Raw genomic sequence first — 17,548 nt, 5'->3', positions numbered from 1 at the left:
GCATCTCTGATGGTTTAGGGTTGCATTACTGCCTATGGCGTGGGCAGCTTACACATCTGGAAAGGCACTATTAATGCTGAACAGTATATAGAGGTTTTACAACAACATATGCTCCCATCCAGACAACGTCTCTTTCAGGGAAGGCCTTGTATATTTCAGCAAGACAATGCTGCATCCATCACAACAGCAAGGCATCGCTGAAGAGGAGTCCGGGTGCTGAACTGGCCTGTCTGCAGTCCAGACCTTTCACCAATCGTAAACATTTGGCGCATCATGAAACGAAAAATCCGGCAAAGAAGACCCAGTATTGCTGAGCAGCTAGAACCCTTCATCAGACAACAATGGGACAACATTCCTCTTCCAAAACTCCAGTAATTGGTCTCCTCACTTCCCAGACGTTTACAGACTGTTGTTAAAAGATGAGGGGATGCTATACGATGGTAGGCACCGCCCTGTCCCATTTTGATGCGTTGCTGCCATCAAGTTCTAAATGAGTTAATGTTTTTCATGAAATGGTAAAATGTCTCACTTTCAACATCTGATCTGTGTTCTATGTTCTATTGTGAATAAAATATTGGTTTATGAGATTTGCAAATCATTGAATTCTGTTTTTATTTACATTTATTTACATTTTACACAGCGTCCCAACTTTTCTGGAATTGGGGTTGTATTATTAATATGTGTTATTATTATTTTCTGGTAAAATAGTGGTAAGTACAAAAATAAAAAGATTTCTTTGAGGACTATTTTGCCTTTAAACACCTTGCATGTACCTTTCTGCCATGAATATTTATAAAAATATATGTTTTAGATTAAAGCTTTATCAAAAAACTATCACAAAACAACATCTCAGACATCAGCCTATGTATTTGTAACAAATTTTTTTTCAAGTTTCAAGTTTATTTGTCATTTGCACAACATGTCAGGACATTTATGCACTGAAATGCTTGTGGTGAGGCTCAGGTAATCACTTAACAGAAAGTAAAAATAAAAATAGAAGAAAAACAAATATATTAAATATACATTTTAAAGTGACTTAAGTGACAGTGTTATTGTTCTTTAAAGTGACTTAGTGTTAAAGTGTTATTGTCCATAGCAGAGATATGATATAATAATAATGCTGACTGAGTGACTGAGTGAAAAGGTAGTTGGGGAAGGACCCACAGCTTCACAGCTTGTTCAGAAGCCTGACAGCCTGTGGGTAGAAACTGTTAATTAACCGGGTTGTTCTAGCCTGTATGCTACGAAATCTCCTGCCTGATGGCAGCATGGTGAACAGGCCGTGTGCTGGGTGACTGCTGTCTGACCAGATCTTTTTGATCTTCCTGAGGCAACGAGACTGGTAGATGTCCTGTAAGGCTGGTAGGTTGTTGCCTATGATGGCTTCTGCCGTCCTCACCACTCCTTTAAGGGCCTTGCAGTTGTAGGCGGTCCAGCTGCTGTACCAGACAGTGATGCAGCCCGTGAGGATGCTCTCTATGGTGCATCTGTAGATGTTGGTGAGGATCTGAGGAGGCAGACCAAACTTCCTGAGCCTACGCAGGAAGAAGAGACGCTGACGGGCAGATCTCACAATAGTGTTGGTGTGGAGGGACCAGGTGAGGTCAACAGTGAGGTGTACGCCGAGGAACTTCACACTGCTGACTCTCTCCACTTTGGCTCCATTGATGAATATGGGAGAGTGACCACCCCTCTGCCGCTTCCTGTAGGCCACAATCATCTCCTTTTGCTGATGTTGAGACAGAGATTGCTGTCATGGCACCACATGCACAGAGGGCTGACCTCGTCTCCGTAGGCTGTTTCATCTCCACCAGTGATGAGGCCTAGGATGGTAGTGACATCAGCGAACTTGAAGATGATGTTAGATGTGTGTTTGGCTACACAGTCATGTGTATACAGGAGGGGGCTGAGCACACATCCATGGGGAGCCCCTGTGCTCAGAGTCAGTGTGGAGAAGAAGCTGTTCCCAACTTTCACCACCTGGGGTCTGCTCGTCAGGAGGTCCAGTGGTGGTGGTGATAGGAACGAGACGTCTGAAGTGTTTAACCCCTTAGAATCCCAGACTTATTACATACTAATTACATTTCATGTAACGATTTTCTGTGAGGGACCTTTTAGAGGTATTTACTGTACTCCTTAAATGTTTTATTGCACACTTCTATAACCTAAAAATAGCTCAACCAGTTTGCAATGAAGTCCCTGTAGTTACTAAATACTAAGCCTTAGTATGTAATAAGTCTGGGATTCTAAGGGGTTAAACACTTTAGACGTCTGGTTCCCATCACCACCGTTGTAAACAATTTGACTTCGTAAGTTATCCTAGAACAGAATATTTTATACCGAACCACTCTGAATGGCTTTGTTTACATATTAACAATGTAAATGCACAGGAATTTTGAAAAAATCAGCAGATTTGTTGTTAATAATAGTAATATTACCAACACATACTTCACATTCAGGTGCACAGATGGCTAAATAGCTTCTAACTGAAATTTAATATTTCTGAATAAAAGTGGAATAGTATGCTAGACGCCCGTACAGCATGTGGGTCTACCACAATGTTTGAAGGCTCTTTGCTTGTTTGTTTGTTTCCCTTTGAATTGACATCAGCTTGACTATATATATGTTTTAACTTTGACTTGGTAATGATCTGATCTAAGTTGGCACTTTTCAATTTCACCATTAGGTGTCACTTGATGTTCACCTTCCTTTTGTCTTCTTGCTTTGCTTGTAACTTAATATTGGGACATAGTGGATCCTAAATGCAGCTGCTTTATTTGTCAGATGACCAGCAAGAAAGCGGTCAGCTTTTGTAAGGTTTTGTGTAGCACTGTAGATCAGATTGTAATCATTTCACTTTGTCTCTGCTAATCTTTTTGATTAGCAAAGGCCTATAACAGGATTAAAGGGAAATTTCACCAGTTTTTCAAAATTTCTACTTAATTTAATATTTGAGATGTGAGCAAAACCATTCAGTGTAATTTGATGTGAAATGATACGTTACAGAGAAATTTACTGACTCTGATTTCTTTACAGTGGTGATGATAGGAACCAGGAGTTGTGACACTAATATAACCATTTTATTAATGATCCAAAATGACCTGTGAACGTAAACTGTGTGGTAAAAAGCTGCAAAATGAGAAAAAGTATGTGTTGTTTGGGCTATTGTTTAGTTTTACAACAACTAGAATGTACCTATCCACCATAAATAGGTTTCAAAAAAGTTGGTACATTATGCAAAATGTTAAAACAAATACAAAGCAGTGTTTAGTGAATTCTGTTTGACCTGTATTAAACAGAAAACAGTACGAAAACACAATATTTATGTTCTACCTTATGAACATCGTTGTTTTTTTATAAATATATGCTGATTTCAAACTTAATGCATGCAAAGCATTCCAAAAACAGAGCTTAATGGTCATTTATAAGCTGAAGACACAAACTGTGTTAAAAGCAGAAATTTTTTACAAGTCTTCAGCTATTCAACTGTACAGAGTCTTTACTGTTGTATTTTGCACATGTTTTCAGTGGGCGACAGAAAAAGATGCTGTCTAGAAAGCAGCCTATGTCACTCCAAAATATGTTCAACATTTAATGGTGCCTTCATACCATGACAGACCCTGCCTTTTACTTTTTTACACTACTAACAATCTGGATGGTCTTTTTTTCTTTGGTCTGGAGAATGCAACATACTCTGTTTCCTTAAACAACCTGAAAGGTTGAATCCTCAGACCACAGTACACATTTCCACCATGTGTCAGACTAGTTCAGATGAGCTCGAGCCCAGAGAAGTCGGCAGCGACACTGTTGAAATATGACTGCCTAGTACAGTCTTAACATTAACATTTATGGATGCAGTGGTGTATATTAATAATGATTTGTCAAAGCATTCCTGAGCTCATGTGGTGAGATCCATCCGAAAAAGCATACTGGTTTTAAATGCAGTGCTGTCTGTAGGATCAAAAAATGACAGGCATTCGGTTGTGGTTTTCAGCCTTACCCTTTATACACAGAGATTTCTCCAGGTTCCCTGAATCTTTTGATGATATTATGCATTATAGAAGGTGAAATACCTAAAATACTTGCAATTGTTCGCTAAGAAATGTTATTCTTAAGCTAGTGGATTTTTTGCTGATGCATTTTTGACAAGGTCGCAAGCCTCAACCCGTCCTTGCCCATGAGCAACTAGGGCTTGTATATAAATATTATATATATTATATAGTTCTTGTGCTATTTTGTTTAGCTACCAGTCAAAGTAGATTTATATATCAATGCTTTCTGTTTTTATTTGCATTGCTTCAGTTTGGGTTTGTGTTCTTAGCCATTTCATGTAATAACTTTCTGTGTTAGATTTAAACACCCCCCCGCCTCCATGTCAGCAAAAACATGTGTGCAAGCTGTTCTGAAGTTTCTGGGTGTTCATGGTCATGTGATGCACATGCCATTGTTCAGAATGAGCTGAGGCTCTGATGTCAGAGGTGTATTTATGGGCTCCAGGCTTTTATGCTTTAACCTTGAAATGCTGATGTTCTTTCGCCAGCGTAAAAGACCAAACACATCAACTCAGTTTGGCACGATGTCGACTTCAACCACAGTCCAGCCGTGGAAAACATGCCTACAGTCGTATGTAAAAGTTTAAACACCCCTGATCAGATGACGTCTTGTTTTTTTCTAAGTGAAAGTAAATGAACACATCATGTACAGACAATCATTTTTAGAGCACAATTTCTATTTATTTGCTGAGTTTAACATACAAATATGTTTAACACAAAATATAAAATGTGCCATAACTTTTTAAATTCATTTTAATGCTTGTTTTACTCAATTTTACTTAGAAAATCAACAAAACAATAATTTGACCAGGGGTGCCCAAGCATTTGCACACAACTGTAAGCCTGATATTAATATAGAACTTAAACTCATTTCAACATCCATGCTCTAAATTACCAACATGAGCCAGTGCTGGTGTAATGGGGCTGGTTTACCCAAATAGTTGGCTTGGTAATAGTTTCTCAATCGTTATCCTGATGCAGCCACCCTCATTGTTCCCTGCACTGTTTCTGAATAAGCATGCATGTTCAGCATGACCAGTCCATCCTCTGAGCTGGAAATAATCGCTGTAGTCTAGGTTTATTCTCAAAAGAGGGTGCTCTATCGCTCTGTCATATCTTTGCCATTTGTGTTTTTATTTTTATACACAGGTCATTCGGATAAAGGTTTTTTTCTGCTCTTCTCACGTTAATAAAATTATATATTGCCTTTATAGATATCGATAGAAAATAAATAGCAGAGGATGTGTTTGAAGGTCAGATTATGTGATTATAAGGCCTAGATTTTCTGGTAACAGATCTATAATGCAGGAAAATGACATTCTGCTTGCACTTTCTGTTTGGGGCCATTCATGACTGAGAAAAAAGGGCAACAAAATGTCCATTCTCTGCAGCAAGTTTGAGGTCAGTAAATTAACTTTTTTGTCCATTTTGTATTAGTTTACTCCTCCAGTGATTTGCTTTCCAAAGCAAATCACTCTATACGTGAACTGAAGGCTGCTCCTGGCTAACATACACTATATGGCCACAAGTATGCAGACACCCGACCAGCATACCTGTATGAGCATGTTGGACAATCCATTCAAAAAACCATGGATATTAATATGGAATTGGCCACTCTTTGTGGCTATAACAGCCTCCACTCTTCTGGTAAGGCTTTCTATAAGATTATAGAGTGTGTTTGTGGGAATTTGTGCCCATTCAGTGTAGAGAGCATTTGTGAGGTCATGCACTGATGTTGGACGAGAAGGCCTGGCTCGCAATTCTAATTTATCCCAAAGTTCAATGGGGTTTCAGTAAGGGCTCTGTGCAGGCCACTGGAGATCCTCTGCATCTTTTGCACAGTGCACAGTCATGCTAAAAAAACAAAAGGACCTTGCCAAAACTGTTGTCACAAAGTTGGAATCATATACTTGTCTAAAATATCTTTGTACACTGTGGCATTAACATTACCCTTCACTGGAACTAAGGGGAATGGTCCAAACTCTGAAAAACAGCCCCAGACAATTATCCATCCTCCACCAAACGTTACTATTGGCACTATGCATTCCGGTAAGTAGTGTTCTCCTGGCATCCACCAAAACCAGATTCGTCCATCAGACTACCAGATAGTAAAGCATGAATTATCACCCCAGAGAACATGTTTTCAGTGCACCAGTGTCCAGTGGTGGTGTGCTTTAAACCACTCCAGCCGACGCTTGGCCTTGGACATAGCGATCTTACGTTGGTGTGCAGCTGCTCGGCCATGGAAACCCATTTCATGAAGCTCTTGACGCACAGTTCTTGTGCTGATGTTGTTTCCAGAGGCAGTCTGGACCTGTGTACTGAGCGATGCAACAGAGGATACAGGATTTTTATGTGCTACAAACCTCTGCACTCGGCAGCCCACTCTGCAAGTTTGCAAAGTCTGCCAATTTGTGACTGAGCTGTTGTTGCTTCGAGACACTTCCATTTCACAATAATAGCACTTACAGTAGACCAGAATTATGTTATGGTCTATTTAAACCCATGGGATTGATTGAGATAGTAATAAGCTAAATATAAGCAAACTCACCATTTACAGGTTATTCTCTATTGAGAGGTGGCTGTATATTATATATAAATAAATATTATGATTTATGTCTGTGCAGTTGTTCAAAGCTGTGCTTGCTAGTCATGTACTGGATGACATTTTTGAGTTCTGCTCAGAATTAGCTAAAATGGTCACTACCTAAGTAATCACTACTGAAACATTTGCTAAAGTTTCAGATGTGATTTTATTGGTTGTGACAAAATGTAATGTTCAATCATTTGTTTTAATAAAATAAACATAATTAAGGTATATGGTCGTTGAAAGCTAAAGCATTTTAATTTAAAGTCCAGGTCAGTTAAAAGTCCAAAACATGTTTGGGTTTTGAAGCTGGCTTTACTTTTGCACTGGAGCTACGAGGCTAATGTAGCTAACAAGTAATGGAAGCTCATACCAAACTCACAGTATGTCATACAGTGGCTGCGTTTACATGCAAAAATTTTTGCCAATCCGATTGAATACATTTCGATTATAGGTTAAGACTGAGGTGTTTATGCTCACTCTGCAAGTTTGCAAAGTCTGCCAATTTGTGACTGAGCTGTTGTTGCTTCGAGACACTTCCATTTCACAATAATAGCACTTACAGTTGACCAGGGCAGATCTCGCAGGCCAGAAATGTCACAAACTGACTTATGGTAAAGGTGGCATCCTATGACAGTGCCATGTTTAAAGTCACTATGCTCCTCAGTATGACCCATTCTACTGCCAATGTTTGTCTATGAAGATTTCATAGCTATGTGCTTGATTTTATACAACTGTAAGCAATGGGTGCGACTGAAAGACCTGAACTCAGTAATTAGGAGGGATGTCAACATCCTTTTGGCTGTATAGCGTATTTAAGCTTGGGAGCACCTTAGGCAAGTACACGAGTTGAGTGGGAACAATGGTTGTCCAGGGAGGGCCCAGTCCCCTTGATGCCAGCCCATGAAACTGTACAGTGTAAACCTACCTTTGCCTAGCAACAGTGCACACTTATAGCCCACAATCTTAACATTTAAGGTGCCAAGAAAGGCTCCTTGGAGCAATTCCATAAAAGAAGCACTTTTGGTTCCCTAAAGACTTCAGGATTTTTAAAGAATCAGTCTATAAATGTGCAAATTCGAACATTTTTTTTTTAAGTTTATAGAACGGCTTGACAATGTAAAGAATTTTTACCAATTAAATGTTTCTTCTAGAATTGTAAGTCCAAGCCAAGAGAACCACTGAGGCTAAGTAAAAGTGGCCAGTGTAATATCATAGTCCTTTATACTTAGACATTTATTATCTCTAGTAGTATGTAAATAATCGACATCATGCCAGACATTGGCCAACTGCCCAGTCCAGGGAAGGATACCAAACTTGTAGTGGTGCTGTTAGCAGACAGAGGGCACCAGTTTTCAGCATCTCAGATTTTTTCCATTGACAGGTGCATGGCTTTCAAGTCTCCAAACTAGAGGTCACACACCAAACTTTTGACGTCAGTAGGCTGCTTCTCACTGCATGCCTGATTATCTCCAGTATGGTGGCCTTGTTTTGTTCTTAGATCCTCTCTGTAAGAAGCCGTGTACTCTATGCCTGGTCAGAGTGTTGGCTTACTTCTTCGGCAGGTGCAGAGATGTCAACATCAATAACAACAATTTAAACTGCATTCCATGACATCATGGCCTAATGGCAAACAGTTGGAATGTCTCGCATGTGTTTCATGTAATAGAATGATAAGTTCAGGTGAAATTTATTTTGCTTAGTCTAGTATTTAGGCTTTAACTTTATTAGGAGGAGAAAGTCAGTATTTCACACAAATGAATGAATGAATGAATGAATGTCATGTGGTATATTATATGATTATGTGTCATAATATTTTCTAAACACTAGTTGACTCAATAAATACTCAGCCCACTCAGTATAAATACACTGTGGGATACACTGTCTGGGAGTGCATTCTACACTCTTAAAAATAAAAGTTATCCCGTAAGGATGTTTGATTTGGCCCACAAGTATGCGATATGCGGATGGCATGACTCTCATAATGGAAAACCAGGAAGATCTGAAAGTCCCCTGAAAGAAAATTAAAGAACAGAGTAAAAATATTAAAGATATCTCAATATGAAGAAAACAAAGGTTATAACAACCAGAAAGACCACTAACTTTGCCAGTGAAGAAGATATAGAAGTGGTGGACAGCTTTGGTTTACTTGGATCAATTATTAGCAACAAAGGATCCAGCAGTCAAGAAAAACAACACAGGATGAATAATCTTGAAAAGACTTTGAAAAGATCTCAGATGTAAGGGTTTGTCTCTACAAAGAAAGATCAGAATTGTCCTAAGGTCTTTCCTATGGTTCTTAATGGATGTGAAAGCAGGACAATGAAAAGAAAAAATGATGTTGTTGAAAAATTGATCTTTTGAGAATACCCTGAAAGGCAAACAAAAACAAATGGGTCATCGACCAAATCGAGCCTCATCTCTCACTCCAAGCCTAAAGTGTGCTTAAAGTTCATTTTATTAAGTAAATTTAAGTAAAGTTCAAGCATATTTCCCAAGTACAGTTTATGAGGTAAGCATACTAACATCACTGTACCAGTAGTGTACTATTTTAATACTTCTTGGGACTAAATTGGCCCACTGTGTAGTTTATAAAAGTAGGCTTTTAAGTGTACTTTAGGTGTAAAAGTTGTAAACCTTGAGTACACAACTAGTTTACATCTAAGTTTTATATTGTACTGCAACTATACTGTGAACTACAGTGTGAAAGATCACACTGTTTGGATAGATTGTGTGTAGCTTTTTATCATGTATGGAACATTAACCTTTAGGAACCTTTAGTTTTAAAAATGTAGTTGCTCTTAACTGCAGTATTCCTGCTCCAGTTGTGCAATTCAATGCAATTACCCACAAAACCTAAAATAACTGGGAACAAATCCTACTAACGCACTCTCCATTGATCTTGTCATGGGCAACCTTTCTCAAACCGGCCTGTCTCTCTTTCTCCCTCTCTTTCTGTCTCTCTCTCAAACCTATGCCCTTGTTTTGAGGCCCATGGCGTGACTACAACAAATCTGTCCACGTTACCCAATGTGCAATTGGTCCATAAACCCATCAGCCCTCTTCAGGTCACTGACAAACAGCACCGATGGGAGAAGCCACAAATAAACCCATGCACAAATTTGCTCTTCATCATTTACTTAGCACTACAGACTAAAATAAAACAGTGAACTGCTTTAAGAGAATAGCACGGCAAAAATCAAATATATGGACTATTCTACTGAATTAGTCCAAATATTCAGACATTAGATATTCATAAGAATTATGTTATGGTCTATTTAAACCCATGGGATTGATTGAGATAGTAATAAGCTAAATATAAGCAAACTCACCATTTACAGGTTATTCTCTATTGAGAGGTGGCTGTATATTATATATAAATAAATATTATGATTTATGTCTGTGCAGTTGTTCAAAGCTGTGCTTGCTAGTCATGTACTGGATGACATTTTTGAGTTCTGCTCAGAATTAGCTAAAATGGTCACTACCTAAGTAATCACTACTGAAACATTTGCTAAAGTTTCAGATGTGATTTTATTGGTTGTGACAAAATGTAATGTTCAATCATTTGTTTTAATAAAATAAACATAATTAAGGTATATGGTCGTTGAAAGCTAAAGCATTTTAATTTAAAGTCCAGGTCAGTTAAAAGTCCAAAACATGTTTGGGTTTTGAAGCTGGCTTTACTTTTGCACTGGAGCTACGAGGCTAATGTAGCTAACAAGTAATGGAAGCTCATACCAAACTCACAGTATGTCATACAGTGGCTGCGTTTACATGCAAAAATTTTTGCCAATCCGATTGAATACATTTCGATTATAGGTTAAGACTGAGGTGTTTATGCTCACTCTATCCAACAATCTGATGGAAAATCTCCGTTTACATGCACGCTACACGTAATCCGATCCAAAATTATGCACATGTGTAGAGTATCACGTAGTATAGATGTTACCATGACAACGAGCATCACGTGAGTCCAGTCAGTGTGTTTGCCTGAGTTTTCAGCTGGCGTCCTTGTGTTTTTAATTACTTTAAAATTATGGCAGACTCAGGAAAACGGACTTCACATGTACTTATTAAAGAAGGGGGGGACAGGAAGACATCATGTTCTGAGACACATAAGCTGGACGCTCGTCCCACCACCGTCTTTTAAAGTTCAAAGCTTAACCTTCGTCTCCTCTGCAGACCAGTTTCTGCTCCAGCCATGTTGAACAATATAAACTTCGCTATGACGTGAACGCACATGCGCAGAACGTACTTAAACTCTCCGATTGGGAAAGCAATCGGGTACAGGCGTTTACATGGTTATTATTCTTTGATTTAATGGACTATTTACAGGATTACCCACCTCAGATAGAAACTGTATTCCGAATGGCCTCAATCAGACTAGTCTTCGAGTGTTCACGTGGACATATTCTATTCCGATTGAGCTATTAGTGGGATTATTAACGGATTGTCAGGCTGCATATAAACATTGCTAGTGTCAAAAATCTCATAGGCAAGTCTATTAGAGATTACTTAACAACTCAACACAGTCTGAGAGAACTAGTGAAGTTTTAGGCATGTGGTTTGCATGATGCTAATCGGTGAAGTATAAGTTAGCTCCCACTCCTTAGCTACGTTAGCATCACAGCTCCAGTGCAAAACTATAGAAGCAAACTCTGGATGCAAGCATATCTTTGGCTGATCAACTAACTCATTTAGATTGATAAGCGCTTATTATTGATTTGTTTAAACAAAAAAATGAAATAGGATTTCTGTTTGTGTGTTGCTTGTTCAAAGTGATAATTTGTGAAACAGATTAAGCAAAAACCTGCAAATGTTCTGATTTGTTAGACCACGTTCCTTATATTTCAAATAAATGCACCAACAGCACTAGGAAATTGCAGAGAAGAGCACCTTATATGGCAGAAATATCCACGTTTTGCATCAGTCTTAAAGGGTTAACACATAAAAGACACACTATAACTGACATCTTGTGATTTCTCTAATAAGATCCTGTGATCCTGTAATATGTGTTATGGTGGGTGGATTGACTCAGCTGAAAAAAGAAGTGTAAAGAAGAAGTAACATGAGCAATCCTAGCTAAACTTAGAGAGCAGAATGGAATAGAAAAATTGCACAATGGAACTTGGCTTTCTTCTGAAAAAATGAATATATTCATCAATTTTATCCTGGCATTGCAGCAGCCTCTGGTGCAATATTATCCACCCCAGTCTGAGGCCATAGATATGTGCCAGGTTTTGTCGAGATGTGTCTACCTCTCACCAGCTTTCATAAGGCCCTTGTGGGTCAAGACAGAGATAAGAGAGAGGCTAAGAGGGACAAACAGAGCCTGATAGCAGCAACAGACGACACAATGATGGATTAGTGGAAGCATTGCACAGGCATGCCAGTGTCCATGCCAGCGGAGTCATGGAAAGAGTACTGTCTCACTGTGCTCTACTAATAAGAAATACAATGTGATAACAATGTGCAGTTTGAATACTTAAGCCAGTCAAGAGATTTGTTTAAAACTACTTATCTGGGCAGTAAGTGTGTTTGGACTTCGTCTTGACTATGTAGCACATTGAATTTCCTTGATTTAAATGTGTTCATTTCCACATGAATAAAATATATTATAACTTTCAGTTGACTTACTTTTGGCAATAATTGTGTTCATGTAATAAACTTCATGTGGAAATGATGTAGATTTGAGTCTTGAGTCAAGTGATTTCAATGCACCAACATGTGGCATATGTAACAAATATGTTATTGCAATATTTATCTATACTATTACATCATATAAGTGTGTTATACATATGCTTATGTATTATATACACACACAATACACACACATATACATACATACATACATACACGTGAATGATGTTTATGATAGTATGTGTGTCTACATGTGCGTCACACTGGCCTTCACATTTCATCTTTCACATTGTACACTGACCACCTGTTACACAGACACACCACCCCAACACACACACACACACACACACTACTTGCCCCATGAACTCTCTCCTAATGCCTCAAGGGTACCCTCACTCATGCACCAGCACACACCCCCCAACACCCACACACCCACTACTTTCTCCTGATGCCTCATGGATACCCTCGCTCATGAGCAAAGCTGCCAGGTCAGTATGAGGTCCATTCATGTTCTGGCTCCACTGTTCATTCATGTAGACAACAGCTGTCACTTCACTTTACAGTCACTACCCACTATAATCTCTTAAACTACTACTTCAATCAGTTATTAATCATAAGCCGTTTAATTTATAACCTACTACAAATTATTCATCTAATATATGCTAGCTTCAGTTCATCACTGTTCCCATAATCCCTCTGCCGTCTAATGTACTAAGCAAACAGTTCATCATATTTCCATAACAAAATCTTTCAAAGTTGACTATAAAGTGGATAGCTATGTGATTTTCAGCTAATGACGTGTGTATTCCACTGCCTCCATCAGCCTGGACTGTTGACATAAGGCAGGTTGGGTCCACGGATTCATGGTGTTGATGTCAAATTCTCGCCCTACCATCTGTGTGCCTGCGCAGACCAGATTCATCAGACCAGGCCACATTTTTTCAGTCTTCAACTGTCCAGTTTTGGTGAGTCTGTGCCCACTGCAGCCTCAGCTTTCTCGTCTTGGCTGACAGAAGTGGAAGCCGACATGGTCTGTAGCCTCAAGTTCGATGTGCAATGCATTCTGGGATGCTTTTCTGCTCACCACAACTGTACAAAGTGGTTGGCCTGTCTTATCAACAAGACATTTCCATCTGCAGAACTGCAGCTCACTGGATGTTTCTTTTTTATTGCACCATTCTGAGTTAACTCCAGAGACTGTTGTGCATGAAAATTTCAGATCAGCAGTTGTATAAACACTCAAACCTTACCTGATGCTGCTGCCATTTATCTGCATTATTTCATGCACAGCTGCCACACAACTGGCCGAATACATAATGGCAAGAATAAGTAGGTGTACCACGCACTATATGTTCCTAATAAAGTGTTTGGCGAGTCCTGACATTGTTTAAAAACAAGTGTATGCAAATGCATATGCGTGCCCACACCCCCACACACTGTGTAATTCATCCAGTGCAGTGACAGCACACATGGTGAATAGAATCACATGGCGTGTGAAATTCTCAAGCTTGCGCTATTCAAAACAGAGGAAGCATTCAGCCCTTCATTCCTTTGTACTCACATGCACAAACAGAGCACATGCATGAAAGTACTTACAACGCTTTCTCTCTCTGCTTGTCATTTTAACCGCTACGACAAACTGTGATTATAGCAATAACAATGTCTATCACCTTTAACGCCAAAATAAACCAGCTGCATTAGTTTTTTTAATATAAATTAGTTAGAACTTTTGAATTGATCTGAAAAGGAAAAATTATTGCATTGAATTTACTCGATTCATATGTGTACAGCGTTCACAATTCTTTACGTACTTTTAGCAGTAATTGTGCTGATGGATTTTATTCATGTGGAAATGAAGCACACATTTCACAAATAAATTGAATGCATTATGTTTTTCAGTGCAGTGGATGGTGTTTGCTGGTCATCAGGTTACAGTGGCTGTGACATTTCTGCCTCTGTTGCCATAGGAGAAGCTGTAAATGCTGGGAACGTATTAGCCCAGCTGTACAGTGTCCAGTCCTGCTTAAATATTTGTTCACCAAGAATGCTATCCAACCTATCAGCATTAAAAATGTGGGTAACACTTTACTGTAGGGCAGTGTGCATAAAGCTACATGACACCCTTTCAATCCAACTGCCAAAGATCTATATAAACATTTATAAATGTGTATTCCAAGGCTGCATTTCCCAACTTTGATGTCAAGGTAACATAATCATGTTACTGACCTGTTGCCAATAAATCACCAGGTGTTTTTTTTTAGCGTTACACAATTTTACCAGTCTTTTGTTGCTCCATACCAACTTTTTGAAACAGGTTGCTGGCATCAAATTCAAAATGGGCATATATTTTTTAAAAAAACATTAAAAATTCTCAATTACAGCATTTCATATCGCTGTTGTTGGAAGAAAAACTTGTATCTCCAAAAAGGTAACTTTACAGGAGAAGGAAAAAACATACTTTACTTTTAATGTAAGTCAATGGAACCAGACTTTTTATCAAGTCATTTTGGGGCGTTTCTTTTGGTCCATTCATCATGAAATTTACATACAACGTAAAGAGCAAAAGGCATTTTTAAAATGTGTCAAAAACTGAAAAATGTCAAAAATGGAGATACAAGGTTTTGTTCCGACAGCAGCAATATGTTGTGTTTGTACCGTTTTCCATTAAATATATGGGTAAAATGACTTGCACATCATTGCATTGTTTTTATTTACATTTTGCACAGCATCATAACTTTTTTGGAAACAGGGATGTATGTGAGGTGACATTTTTTTCTGAAATTAGGTTGTAATGACACTTTCTGGGGCGAAGCGACATAGGCTTTGTAGATTAGTGTATGTCACAGTGACATATTGCTGATAACATGACATAGCTTGCGTTTTTGGTAAGGCCCTGAGGTAAAGTGAGGGTCATGTAACCATTTTTAAGTTATATCACATCATCAAGGTTATGTCGCTGTGATATACACTAAGCTACAATATTAGTTACTATCACATGCTACGTCATTTCACCCAAAGAAGTGTCATGGCAGTCAACTGTCAGAAAAAAAATGGTCACCTTGGTTTTCCTTCTCCATTAAGGTTTCTCTTTTTGGAGATACAGTTATAGTATGTATCTAATTACCTTTTCAAATTTAATAACACAATTGCAATTACTATTTATTTAGCTTTCTAACTTTAAAATATTAATGGACACCTGCAGACTATAGCAGACACATGCAGCCTATTCCCCTAGTTTTCTGTTTATGGTCTAACCTCACCCCACCTCACAATGGCATAATAAATGAGTGAATCAACCAGGATTAGCCCACACAATGGCCCACAGTTCGGGCAATGTGAGCTTGCCGTCCTGGAAATATGAGAATTATTTTTCCCTCCTCAAGATCAAGGAAACATGTAGACGGATGAGTTGTAGTGTATGTGCAAGTGTCAGAACTTCATCCACATCAAAGAACAGTAAATCTAATCTAAAACAACACACTTCTACCAAGCTAATCGTCAAAGTCCCCAGTGCTAGTGATGTTGACCAAGGAGCCACTCCATCCAAACAGCCAAGGCTTGTTTTTAAACCCAAAAATACCTCTGCAAAGTCTGTGAGCCAGGCAAAAATAAACAGATCGATTGCCAGGTTGATTGTCAGACAAGCAACCTATAGTTATGTATGCATCAATAAGAGAATTGAAATAAACATTTAGTAATTAATAAATTTTTGTATGCAGTAATTAGTAAAGTAATTCAATTACTCTTTGAAGAAGTAACAAGTAACTGTAACTACTAATTTTCAAGAAACTTGTACAACACTGCTCATGTACACATAATACATATGGGACATTTGTGTGCCTCCATGCCCTGACATTGTATAAATAAAAGTTATGCAAGACTTCTATCAGCCATAAGAAAAAGTAATTATCTCTTTAAACTTAATAACTGGTTGTACCACCAGCAACAAATGCAACCAAATTTTTCCTACAACAGTCTTCTAAACCAGACGTAGACTTTTATCAGGTATGGCAAGTCGCCCAGGCCCTGAAGCTACCCCGCACTACCACCACCGTGTTTGACAGTTGGTGTGATGTTCTTAATGTGGAATGCTGTGTTAGCTTTGCGCCAGACCCCTGACTGGCAAAATATCCCACTGTGTTTCTGTTGGTTGGCAGTGGTTTTTGTCTTGCAACCCTCCCACGGATATTTTTTTTGCCCAGTCTTTCTAATGGTGGAATCATAAACGCTGATCTTATCTGAGGTAAGCGGGTCCTACAGATCCCTCGATGTTTGCTGGGGTTCTTTTGCAACTACCTGAATGACTTGTTGCGGAACTCATTTGGGCTGAACTTAGTCTGGAGTCACAGATACTTAGACCCAATCCCATTTCACCCCTTGCCCCTACCATCTAGCCCTTAGCCCTCTGTTTTGCGTGTTCACATCTAGGGTTAGGGTGCCCCAATTTTTGTTGAGATAGAGGGGTAGCATGAAGTGTTAGGGCTACATGGCCCTCAGAGGCACACTCCAAATGGAGTGTTATCAGAAAAAAAGAAAAACTGGCAAGATGGCTGCGCGAGCAACCAAAGAACCCACAAATGTGAGTATTTTTTCCATTAAAAAATTACAATAACTATCGTATTATCTTAGTTTAATGTCGTTTCAATGTATTATGGTCGTTTTCTTCATAACAAGCATAAAAAAATCGCTAATAGCATGCTAAAGTGTCGGTAGCTAGCTAGCTAACTTCCCGTTCCACCTTAAATAGTCTAGCAGTTCTGACGCCTGAAGCGCCAGAATGTAACTGCTGCACCATTTAAGGTGGAATGGGAAAATTCGAACAAGAAGCTGGCGAAAAGCTGACTTCAGCTTCATATCACCAAAGACTTAGCAGTGGGCGATAACAAATAATTGTCTTATACCCCCTCTCTGAAGGAATATGATGCCCTAAATGTAACTAAAGCCCAGCAGTGAGGTTGCTGAACTTTTCCCTTCTCTGCTATCACTGAAGACGGGCCAGGTCGCCTACAGAGCACCGCTAGTAGCCTGTTAGTGAAGCAATGTTGTTGTAATTTGAGGGTTGTCTCATTTCGTAGGGCAAGATTTCAACCACTACCCCTTGTAACTCAGTGCAAAGGGGTTAGGGTGACACTCGAAAACAAGGTAGGGGTAAAAAGAAGAAATGGGATTGGGCCTTAGAAAGGGTTTTGTAACCCTTCCAGACTGATATATTTTTAGTAGTTTCTTTCTAATCTCTTCCAGGCCTTCTTTTTATCGTGGCATAGTG

The sequence above is a fragment of the Colossoma macropomum genome, unplaced genomic scaffold (genome assembly GCF_904425465.1).
Source record: "Colossoma macropomum unplaced genomic scaffold, Colossoma_macropomum, whole genome shotgun sequence".
Lineage (NCBI taxonomy): Eukaryota > Metazoa > Chordata > Actinopteri > Characiformes > Serrasalmidae > Colossoma > Colossoma macropomum.
Note: the sequence above shows the minus strand (reverse complement) of the source record.